The following is a 13210-nucleotide window of genomic DNA, read 5'->3' as shown; positions in this document are numbered from 1 at the left end:
AATTTAAAAAAAAAAGATCAACTTAAAATATACTGAATGAACCTAACAACGCATTTGAAACATAACGCAAACACATAGAGGTCTAGGTAGAGACGTGTTCCGGCGTCGTTAAACATAGTGACTGTCGATCTCTACGAAGGTGGGTGATTCCTCCTGAGAGTCGGTGGCACTAATACGGACTTGTGCTACCACGTACCGTCGCGTATATATTGGGAGACCCTTATAGGCATTTATCCTTTATCCTTAGGAAGCCGTGTCGGCCACCCTACTGATCGCGATGCAGTGAACACAGCATTCACGAAGATCGACCACCCGTACCGTAAAACGTATTCTGTGGTTTCGCGAAAGGTTTGGCACACCCTCTGCCTAGATCTCCAGAGCAGTTTCTTTTGGCCCTTTTCAAACTCTATAACTAAAAAGGTCCAACCGAGCATTTGTCACTTCGGGCTCGTTAATACATCGAAGGAGACTAGAGTCATCTTTAGCTTTTTCTCGACTCTTAAAACATGAAAAAGCAAGTTTGTGTCTAAAAGCGTCGTTAATAAAATTTATTTTAAACGGAACATAATCACCTCTTATTCCCACGTTGATCTTTCAGTTGAAAAGTATGGAGCCCACCAACCAAGGAAGTAACCTTGGTGGAAGTCCAAATCCCTTCTCCTCTTGGGGAGATGTTGGTGCGCCCCATATGGCCACATTGTCACTTCCAGGATTGACAATTGGCCTACCTGTATGGCTCTTTTCAACTAAAGTAGTTCAAATCGCCACAAATCCTGAGCAGTCGAATCAACAGTCAGACCAGTCTAGAGCTGCCCACCAGCCTTCCACTTCTTACATTTCTTCCTCTGATCCTTCATCTTCACAAGGTAGAGCTGACAAAAGTCAGCCTCCCATGGAGAAGAAGGAAAAGAAGAAGAAAGAAAAGAAGCAGAAGGGGCCTATGGCGAAGGCGACTGGGGGCAAGCAAAAGACATCTGACAAAAATCCACACACTGCACCGACCGGGCCTAAATCGCCATGTGTCATTTGCAAAGGGACCCACCTCCATCGTGATTGTCCTTGTATTCCCCGGATACTAAGGGACTGGTCCCCCAGGTTGCACAATCCGGTAGCATCAACCTCTGGTAGTCATGTTGATTGCAATCCGTCAACTAGCGAGAGTGAAGGACGAAAAGGGAGACCAAGATCACCCTGTATGTTGTGTGAAGGCGATCACGCCATCCACCGATGTCCATTCTTAGATGAGGCGAAGAGAGTTTTGGAAGATCGTCCGGTATCACCGTTACGACTTCCTCCTGGATACCAAAAACTCGTGCCTAATCCCTCGATAGTTGAAAATCCAGCTGGCCCGCTCAAGTGGTCAGTTGAAGTGTCGGTCATTGAGAATGAACCAACTAAATCCAGACCAGACGAAAGTCTAAAGGTCGAAACGGCAGTTGACCCGGTTCTTCCTTCAGAGGTTTCATCCTCAAATGACACCGTCGTTGAAGATTCATCTTCAAATGACACCCTCACTGAAGAGAATAAGGATGACACCGTCTAGATTCTTTTCATCAACACAGGCTCTGATGAGCATCAGGGCAATGCGCCCATTCCTTTATCGCAGGAAGGAACATCGTCAGGGTCGTATCCGGCCGTGTATTCGGTCCCACCACCAAGCAACCTGGTTGTATCCTTTGATTGGAACCAACTAGGCAGACCCCGGTTACCAGCCAGTATACCATTCATAATCATTGTCCAAATCTATAGAATGGTAATGGCTGGAACCATCATTGATGAAGGGGCATCTGTGAGTATCCTTTCCTCTATTGCTTGGAAAGCACTGGGTTCCCCGGCGCTTTTACCTGAGATGAGAAATCTATCGGGTTTTGATAAAGGAACCAGTCGCCCATTAGGGATTCTCCCCAATGTTCCCATTACATTGAGGAAGAAGACAGTTCATATGAATGTCATGGTCGTCCAAGGACCCTTGGATTATAACCTACTCCTTGGACGGGACTATATATATTGCATGGGAGCTATAGTCTCCTCACTCTTTAGAGTAATGTGTTTTCCACACGAAGGAAAGATGGTCAAGCTCGTAGACCAACTTTCATTTCCGGGATCTCGCATCGCAAATAGTCAAATACCAACCCTAAACGGCTTATTCACTCAAGAAATGCCTCCACCCCCGGTTCTACTTCCCGATGAATGCGAGTAATTCGGAAAGAAAGAACTGGGACCCAGGGGGCATGCACCCTGGCCTGCCTTGGGCAGAGAAAACCTTGGGTATAAAGTTAATTTCCGCAGAAGAATAGACTAGTCCGTACCCCGTCCGAAAAAGGAAGAGAGGGTTGTTCTAGGATAAAATTCTTTTGTCAAAGTTATGTGAGCGAAAAGATCGTCTCCCTTTGTCTAAAAAAGTAGGCTCTCCTAAGGAGGAGATCCATTTGTGGCAGCAAGTAGCCACCATCTTTGAATGTCAAGCCTCACCCATTAAAACAATATGTTTTGAAGGATAAGTAGGGGCAGTCTTCAAAGAAAGAGATGAAATTGCTGCAACAAGTAGTCACCATCCTTAGCAACCTAATGATAGACACCGCCGAAAAGAGAGTTTAGTTTGCGGCAGCAAGCAAAACCATTTTTCGGATAATAAGTAAGAGGCAAACCTCCCTCCGTAACACCAATGTTTTATCTGTTGCGATCTTGCAAAACCTAAAAGTGAACTGATGGGAAGACAAGTACCGTCGGCACCGAAAAATAACGAGAAGACAAGTATCGTTAAAAATATAGCAAGACGACAAGTAGAAAAACAGAGGTGGGACGGAGGAGGGGTAGCCTTGAAATTATATTTTATACCTGGGGGCATGCAAACCTTTTGGAGTGCAAGCTAAGAGCGGTTATTTATCTGTTTTTTGGATTAGTCGTTTCCGAACTAGCATGAAAAAAGGATGTGGGGCAAAAGTTAAAACTTGCCAAATTGGAGTAACTAGTGAGGTATAGCTCCTTAAATATGACTACCTCACCTGAGGCGTTTCTTGTATTATGACTGGTATGTTCGAGCAGTTTTAGCACATAGTTCATGCTCGTTAAAAAATAAACATAAGTTGTGAGCAATCTTCCCCTAGAGTTCAAGCTCACCCAGAAAAAATGAACCGGTAAATAACCTTGGTAAATGTAACCTTTGACAGCCATATTAAAGCCCTTGGTCGTGTTCTTGCAGTCTCACCTCCATCCGTTCATTTGGCCAATCGTTCATCTCCATATGTTTGTTTACCCATTTTGAGGAACAGCTGCGAAGAGTGATTTCACTAAGCCATCCTTGTGACACTGCCGTGATTGGAATATTCCAACCTGCACCTGGAATCTGCTGCTGCCCTGTTAATCACTCGTTCCTCGAAAGACGAGTCGTCTTTAAGCTCTTTTCACTGACTCGTAAAATATGAAAAGATTGCCGAGTTTTGGCCTTCCAGCTCGTTAAAGCGACCGGAAAGCTATCCCTCCTCTAGATTTTAATCTTTTTGGACCTGAGGGATTATTGCACAAAAAGATCGAGCGCTTGTTTTGTTCGGCTCGTTAAAGCAATCGAAAATTCATCCCTTCTGTATTGTTTTATACTTTTTAAGGAATTTTGGAGTTAACTTTCTGTACCTTTTCAGACTCTCTAAAAATGAAAAGGACCGAGTTTTCCTTGTCGTTAGACTCGTTAAAATGATTAAATAGCGACAAACTTGTCTTTAGACGAGAACGAGTTTCCCTATCGCTAGGCTCGTTAAAACATAGCGATGGGCTTGCCCGAAGGGCAGGTTATAGAACAAGCATATGTTATCCTCCTCAAGCTTGACAAAAATAAAGAGGTACTGGTCAGCAATGACTGGGGAAAAATTGGGAGAACCTCACAGCATTAATGGTAGCAAGTCACTCTTGAACATGACACTTTGTCCTCCGTATCACATCGGGTTGGGTTGTTTCATTCACCGGTCTCATAACCATGGTCCTCGCCACACCATCCTCAATTGGGGTAATGCTACCGATCCATCACATCAGTGTCGTTATATGTTCAAGAGATGTGGTTCTGCAAAGAGTCAACCGTGTCCCATCCACTGCCATACATTATCCTTCATCCACTTCATGACCGCCACCCTGAATCATACATCACAGTTTGTTTTCACCTCATCACAATCACTAGCTCCGTTCCGTGTCACTGATGTGGGATTCATTAAGACCCTCCTTTGACGGATCGCTCCTTGTCGACATCAGCTCATTATCCAAGGAGTTGATCTAGGAACAACCCCTTCAGTACTTTGAAGCTTGCATGCCTCAATGGCAAGTTTCTCACTTCCGGCGACAGGTATACATCAATGACCTTCGACCAGAGGATTTTGCATGGTGGTCAACGCCAAGTCCTTTATTCCCACCATGTGAATTGTACTGCTGTACCTTGAGGGTCATCATCCTTATCGGTGATTCCTCTCGCGCTTGTTAACGGTTTACATCATTGGCCGGTAATCAAGTGATGTCTATCCATGTTCGACTTCAAGAAATTCTCACATGGATCGACTTGTACATCGAGTGAAGATCGGAAGAGATTGAAGACCCCGGATCTAGTTTCATCCATCCGGGCTGCGATATATATTCAGGATATAAAGACATTTGATATGTACATCATTGCAGCAGATGATCATCCTTCTCAAAGGATGATAATTTCAGCAGAGAATTATCAGTCTACAATCAGACGATCGTCTGTTCTATGTACCAAAATGTATTTATAAAGCTGAGCATGGGAATGCCCGCCTCAGCTAGATCATGAAAATGTATGAAAAATAATGTATCGTATTGTATCTTATTACAGGACACTTCTCAGCAGATTGAATGAACTTCGGATCCTCTCAATAAAGCATTTCACCCGATAAACGACCTCATACTTTAGGGGGCATCTGTTATAGACAAATTTGTGCCTTACAGCAACAAGCATGAATTGTCAATAATCCAAGGGATCCAAAGTTCCCTAAACATGATGTTCCTACTCCTAGAGGAACAAGGTCAGCAAACCAACAGCTCTCAGATCAGTTCTCCACCTGAAAACACTCAAAAACAAGCAATCCTGAAATCAAAGCAGGTGCTCCACTAGGTTTCTGCGCTGAAACTCAGTTGCTCCATGGTGTACCTGCGTTGCAAAGCAAGTGGAACAAAGGCCACCTGCGTTGAGCGAGATGGGACAAGTGGCACACTGAGTCATTGCTCTGGAATCTTCCAAAAATGACACTTGGATCAGGTATTTCGCCTTGTGATGAGTCAGAGGCTCTGTGGAAGCAAGGTTCTCCAAGTGGACTCAAGAACTGAAGATCAACTAAAGATTAACTGAAGAGAGAGAGGACACAAGGCAGCTACACATCAGTTGCAAGCTGACTCATCCTTTCTCAATTCATCTATATATTGAGCTCTCTCCTATGAGCTCAGGAGGCTGGAATTTTGTGCAAAGTAATGATATGCTGTTGGTTTCACTATAGAACTATTGGGTGATTGTTTGAGAGAGGTGAAGAGGAGAAATTCTTTCTGCTGGGAGGTGTTGCTGGGTTGGAGCCTTCAATGGTTGTAATACTCTCAGAACCTTTACTTCTTCATTAATAAAAACTATTGAGGTTCTTCTATGTGCTCTTGTTTCAATAATATATTGTGATGATTGCATGTTTGGTTTACACTAATCCATGAACCAGTTATGATTGCATGCCTCTTGTAGTTTCCTTCTTTGTTATTTTGCAGGATCTCATTGTAGCTGGGCAAGCAAAAGAACAAGGAGCTAGGAGCAAGTGGCCAAAGAGAAGAGTTTGGATTCAACATTAAGCGCAAGGCAACGGTTAGTGCTTTTCTCCATTCTCTTTTGCTTTCATAAAGAAGTAAACCTTAAGTAGTTTGTTTTACAGTTGTTGCTAAGGAACTATCACCCTTAGAGTGGGATAGGGTCATCCGAGTCGGATACTTTTCCCTACAACAGGTCACCGTCACAAGTGACTGTCTGTTGTCCCCTCATCAAATAGCTCCACCACTCCATAGTGATGCAGGAGAACAGGCACGCCCATTTATTCAACTGTCACATCCTCCCAACATCACTTCGCTTAATTTTCACGCATATTTGGTTGTGAGTCCATTGAGTTGTCACATGCATTTTGTACCACAACCTCCATCTTCATACTCAGATGATCCACCAGATGATGTTGTCTTGCGTTCTTCAATCCTGAACTCTACACTTGTTGTGAAGGAGGATCAAGCCATCGACGGAGTTGGTGTTGCACAACCAACATGCATTATCATTCATGAAGAGTATGACTAGGAGCTTGATCATCAACACTCAGCTAAGGATGACTCCCTTCTGTCTGAGCCTCCTCGGTTCTTTCCTGACATCTTCAGTGAACCTTCCATCCATGATTTCGCATGTGTATCTCCATCTATGACTGCACCCATTGTTGATCATTCGCAAGACACACCGGATGTCAGTTCATCATCTGACAATGGAGAGGATAAACTATTCATTGAAAATCCACTTGACTTTTCATCTACCTTTTCCGGAAACACAGAGGGTGAATTTGTCTGCTTCTCATCTACCCCTCTGTTTGATTCATCAAATCATGAGGATGTCGATGAAATCATTGATTTTATTGATCGTAGCTGTCATGATCTATTTACTCTCATATTTGATCATGATGATGATTCTATCGCAGTTGATTTTTCGAAGCCACCTGTTTATGATGATCTATCTGTCGATGAAGTCGAAACCCCCCAGACTATCGAGGCACTTCAGCCCAAGCTGATGGTTATGTTAGGCCCTCGCTGTCCTAAGGTTGGTTTCACTTCCGATCAGGAAATTGTTGAAACACCCAAGGCTCCTCATCACTCATCTGTATGCATTGAAGATCAATCTCACACACAGATCATACTTCCTCCACTCGAACTACATGATCCTATCACTCATGCATTGGAGGAATCTTACATTGCAAGCACACGTGCATGACGCAAGTTGTCTTTGTTTCTTTCATTTGCTTGCATGTCACAGTCAAGAGTATGCACATGCTTCACAGCTACACGCAGTGTTGCATAGCACCATGACAAGTCCATGGATTGCATGTCATGCACTTGCACTCACTTATGTTCCTTGGACACATTTAAACATGGAGTGTGTTTGTCTTCATTAGTATATCTTTCTTGTTTGCTGGTTCACACAATCGAGTTGCTCGCGGACCATGCCTTCACCAACATGGGTTAACCAATGCATCAGTGGCTACATTGGAAGTATCACTTCACGTGATCAGGCCCATGCACCATTAGCTTAGGAGTAGGAGTAGTGTTTTCTTTTGGTTGTTTGCTTGCATGCTTGTTTGCTTACTTACCTTTCATGTTTGTTTGTATGATTGCTTGTTTTCTTACTTGCTTTGCTTTCACATTTACTTCTACTTCTGCTTTGTTTTGTTGTTGGTTAGTTTCACATGAAACAATGTGTGACTATTGAAACAAGTTGGGTAAAGTACAAGAGGCCTTGTGTAGTTATCACTACTTGGTTATATGTCATCCTAGCTCTATATGAAGAACTTGTTATCTTCAGTCCATGATACACCAATGGAAAATGTGTATTGCTCGAAGTGAACCTTGGTGAAAACACAAACGCTTGCGCGCTAACTAGTGTCACCTACTCTATTCGGTTATTTTTGGGTTAACCCTTGGCAGCTCAGTCAAGTAGAGTAAGGTGAGGGGGAAAACCTTAACAAGCACGTTAGAGGTACATATAAAACTACTTCTATGAAGGAACAACCTCTTCTGCTCTCAATAAGTTGGGATCCCTCTTCCGCCTCTGAAATGAATAAGTGTTATTCATAGTTATGAAAAATGAATAAATAAAAAATAAAAAGTGAAAATTTTCAAAATGAAAAATGAATAAGGTGAAAGAAGAGAACGGCTTCCTGTGCAGAGATGTGATGCAGGTAACTCTGTCGTGGTACTGACCAAGCTCGTTGGCAAGGGAGCGATGCTTGTGTTCCTGCGTGACTCCGTCGGGGTACTGTCTAGGCCTGTTGGCAGCAGAGCAACACGAGAGATGAAACTAAAACTCTGACGACTATACTTCTTGTACACCAATATATCCCTCAACCCCAATCGAAACAAATGTGTTGACTTGGCTTGGAATGTGTGTCAATCGACCAAGAGCTTGGCAAATGCTACATCTTACAATAAAGCAAGTGTGGGAACTAAGATGAACAGAGGACTGAACAATACTTTGGGAGGTGTTAGACTTTCTTTTCACGAACAAGGTCCATTCAAAGAACTGGAGTTCTATCAGTGTGTCGCCAAGTGTTGTCGCGGCTACAACCACCCTCCAAAATTTTGCCTTATCTTTGTTTTGGAGCCAACCTACCAACCATCCTCAGCAAGATGTCTTGCCTTGTCAAGTACACAAACTTCAGTGGTTTTCTAGCAGCATGACAACCTGTGCATGAAAGCTTGCTGCATTCCCCTCATAGCTTGCTTCCCCAGACTTGGTCCCACTGCAGGCTGAACAGGTCCCTCAAGAATTGTGTGATTCTAGAGGGGAACCAGCCTTCCCTCCAAAAATTGTGCAATCTTGACTGCAACCTGCTGGCCTTAGGAATTGCGCAATTCTGCTTGTCAACCTTCCCTGGAAAAACTGCGCAATCTACCCTAGTAGGACTGCTCAGCCCAGATATTTCACAATCCTTCTGGGCATCCAACCCAGCTTCCTCCCAAAAACTGCAAAATCTTCCCTCACTCAGGCAGGTTGTTGCATGTGCCATCGGGTTGAATGGTTCCACCGGGACCGAGAAAAATAGACTTGCATGCATGGGTTGCTTTTTCCCAAAATAGCAAAAAGCAACATGAAAAAAGCATCCCTAGATTTTAGGGAGCTATTTTTAGCAGTTGGAGGTTACATGCAAAGATCGTTTTAGAATCTTTCCTCTAAGTGTCACTTTTTCCTAGATTTGTGGCATGCGCATCATGAGCCTCAAAGTTATTTATTCGATGCTTCAAATCTCACTTCTTCACATCGATATTGGAGCTCTGACATCCCACATCACATCGAGGAGTCTTCGAGACATCCAGCTCAACTATTTTCGAGTAAGTCCTCTCAATTTGTCTTTTGGAGAATTTCTATCGATTTTTGTGTTTTGGATTGTGTGAGTGTTGTCTGCTTGATTTCTATGAACGCTTGTTGTCATTTGCATGCATATTAGCTTGTACTAGCACCATTTCAGTTTTTGTTAGCATCTCATTGTTATTGCATGCATGACATTGTTTTTCACGAACGGTTGCTGATTCGACGACTCGCTTCACCCACATGCATGTTGTTCCGTTTTTTGAATCTTTCATTCACAATTTGCATGCACGATCATTCACCCCTATTTACACTTAGTATCGCCATGCATTCACATTCACATATGATTTTAGTTGCCCATCGGCAGGTCTAGGCAGCCTTGGCCCAGGTTCTGCCTCACCAGGACAACATTGCGCGATCCTGAGATGGAAGGCTCTGCCTTCCTCTTAGAAAAATGCGCATTTCTGCCCAGTGACTATCCTCTAGTCTTGCATTGCGCAATTCTGAGAGGCAGTGACAGCTGGCCTAGAAAATTGTGCAATGCAGTCACTGGGCCTGCAACCCTTGCCTGTTGGAATTCTACATGGCGCAATCCCAGCGACTAGCAGGCCAGTCTGGATTGTGTATTGCGCAATTCCAGCAGCCTCCCAGTAGCCCGGATTGCCTTTTCCGCATTTCTGGCAGCCAGTCTCCCAACCGCCCAAGAAAAATTGCACAATACTTGCCATTCAATCCCCAAGTACGTTGTATGTTATTCCTCAAGTTTGTTTTGGTTTTAACTGACAGATTTCTTGCCACGCATGTCGCCATGTCTCCAGATCTAGCAGGTGTTCATCAATCTCTGACCAGTTTAGGATCAATGGCCTCCAAGAGAGCAGGATCAAAGGACACTGATGGAAGTGCAATTGGAGCAACAGTTGAGCGAGTGTCTACAAGTTTACCGATCTATGAAGACACCAAGCTGATTGTAGACAAGGACATCAAGCTAAAATGGAAAGAGGTCAATGATGTATTTTCAGGCACATTTGGGGAAGACCTCGAAGACCACCAAGTCTATGTGAACATTCACAAGTCCGACTTGTACCGGATTTCATGTAGGTATCCCGTGTTCCCATGCACGGACATGATACATTGGATCATCTCACACACTAATCCCAAGACGATGACATTGAGTAGTGTCAGCGGGACGAAGATTGTTACCTTCATGGAACAGGATTATGAACAGATGTACCATATGTCAAAGCCCATGGTCACCATGGAGACACTCTTCATCATACCCAGTAGCAATGCCAACTCCAGGGATATCTTGAAGAACTGGGTGAAGGAGCTAGCCAAATTCAGGATGACACCCAACTAGATCTACAAGACAAAGATATTGCGGAAGGCGTATCAATACTTGCTCTTCTTTACATGTCGCTTGTATGGCCAAGAGAGCACAGAAACCTTCCCACAGAGTTGGGTGATCGCGTTGGACCAACTGGTCAGTGAAGGCAAAGCATGCAACTAGTCTGACATGTTGACTCACCGGCTGAAGGAACAGGTAACAAGAGCTCGACAGCCGCCCAAAGGTCAGCAAGCAGAAATCTACATGTCCGCTTACATATTGGATGCAATTTGTGCCCGTTAGGAGTTCCCGGGCTTGAATTGGGCATGGACATCGGCGAAGACCTCTATGAAAATTTATTGTAAAATGTTGTCTGAATGCAGCTTCATAGGAGTTATCACATAGTTGTCCAATCATTTTGTCACCCTAGTGTACAAGATGATAATTGAACAAGATCCACCCTGCATGTTGAAGGCAGCAATGGAGGTGTTAGCGCTTGAAATTTCACCTCAGGCTGAGAAAGGTAAACTCCAAGGCAACATCAAACCACTTAGCCTCGTAGCTAGCCCTACGGGGCAGGAGAGGGCTCTCTCCGATCTATCTCGGTAAAGATCTCCAACGGGTGAGATAACCAATAAGGAAACACTGATTTTAGGCTAGTAAACTGATAAAAAAGTTTGTTTTAGGATTTTGGTGGAAAATCGGGAAAAGGCAATTTTGGGTGCGGGGATTGGACACAGTTTTTGCAGGGGGTTCTTTGGGGCAAGGTAGGAGACTGTATTGATGCCTTTAAATTAAATGGATGGATAGGAATGACCGGTGAGGAGCTAAAGAGAGCAAGAAACCTTCAAGAATTCTCTTTAGACAGATGAAAACATAAACATTAAGCAAACTTAAAAGCAGAGCATGCCAATCATGAATTCTACTTTAACACTTCATTCGCCTAATTTGCAGAAGGAAAAGTAAGATGATGAATCACATAACAAATTCACAAGTACAAAGAGATACACACCATCAATACATGTAACCACAGGAATCCCAAAAAGACTGCAAAACCCTGGTCTTTCTTCCTTTGCCAAAACTGCAGAGATACAATGAATAATACAATAGTAGCTTCTCCCTCAAGAGTCCAACCATGAAAATGAGCAAGAAAGTACATAATATAGGCCATCTAACATCTTTCCCTGCCTCTAGGGGTCGAGCTCACTATCCTAGGAGCTGTTTCAACCAATTCTAAACTAAGCACTGAAAACTAGGCAATCAAAACAACTTGCCTCTATAAGCTAGGAAACCAATTCATTCATTAAATTTTACCTATCTTATGAATGAATCTTCTAGAAGAGATAAATAAGTGTCTAAACATCATAAAATTACACCATTTACAACAAGGAGGATGAAAATAAACTCCAAAAAGTCAAATCCAGTCAAAACTGCGTTTTGCTGAGCTGTAGGTTGAATTCCTGTGCAAACTGCCTGATGGGTCGCGCGCAATTCCTGGATGGGTCGCGCGCCTTTGGAGGCACTTCCAGGTGTCCAAATGAGGCAAAAGTGGGCTTGTTGGAAAGGTCTGGATGTCTACTTTCCAACCCAAGTGGAATTTCTGAATTTGGTTGTCATTTACCCCTCCAAAATGGCAATCTCCCAAGACTGCTTCCTGTGTGTCAAAAATGTGGCAGAAAGTCATTTTTTGCTTGTTTTTTGACTTTCTGGAGGCCCAAAACTTTGTGAAATTTCTTGGTAATGGCTGAGCAAGTGTAACTTTCCATGACAAATCTAGAAATGCTAAGTTTTTCCAAAATGGAGTTGCCAAACGAAAGGGTCACGCGCCGTTGAAGAAAACCTGTTTTTTGCCAGAAAAATCACAAATGACCCAAAATGCTCAAAATTTTTTGAAATTTGTGTTGGAGTTGAGTTATTTAGTATCATGCTCCTTTAAAGAAGCCTCAGCCAAGATATGGAGGGGGTCGGGCCTTTTCCTTCGTTTTTGTGCTTTGGCCAACCGTCTTTGGAGCACTTTCATTCTTGCCTTGCATACGTGCATCCGCGCCCAATAATGATTTTTCATGTTCCTGAGCAAGTCCTTATCTTGGTTGGCCTTGGCCAGCAACCTCTCCAAATGAGCATTGACCCGGAGAAGCATAGCCTCTCGCTCAAAAATCTACTATTTAAATTGTTGAAATGTTGTTTCAAGGGGACAAATAGCACAAGGGAAATGTTAGGGAAGGGAGACTTTTAAGGGAAATTGGGAAAAATATATGAAATAGGGAGTTTAAGGGAAGGAATCATGATATATACCCCATCACACAATTATAGTTTGCAAAGGTTTTATGAGAGGTAGGGTTTAGGTTTAGATTCTTGATTTTTAGGAATAGGGGTAGGGTTTTAGGGCTTTTGGTATTTTTGGTAGAGAGATTGGGTAAAAATGATGAGGGAAGTGGAAATGGCCTGTAGGGAAAAAGTGGGGGTGAAAAGGATGACCTTGAAAACAGCAAGACAAACCCTAGCCTTACTAACACTTTGAGTTTCTTAAGCAAATATACATTGGACTCATTATTTCAAAATGATGACTTTAAAATACATCCTCATGCTTTTCAATCTTTGGCAAACAATGTATTTTAATGATGGGAGGCCTACCATGCAACCTTGAAGCAATCTGGAGTTGTTTTGCAGCTTGCAAGCGAAATTTGGCAGAGGAATTCCCAACAGGTCGCACGCACTGCCCAACGGGTCGCGCGCCCTCAACTAGTCGCGCCTGTGTAATTTCTGAACTAGACTGGGCAGCCTGACGGGTCGCGCGCACCCAACAG

This window comes from Pinus tabuliformis, chromosome 6 (assembly GCF_031772625.1).
Source record: "Pinus tabuliformis cultivar Carrire ecotype Pingquan chromosome 6, CPIR1, whole genome shotgun sequence".
NCBI lineage: Eukaryota > Viridiplantae > Streptophyta > Pinopsida > Pinales > Pinaceae > Pinus > Pinus tabuliformis.
Note: the sequence above shows the minus strand (reverse complement) of the source record.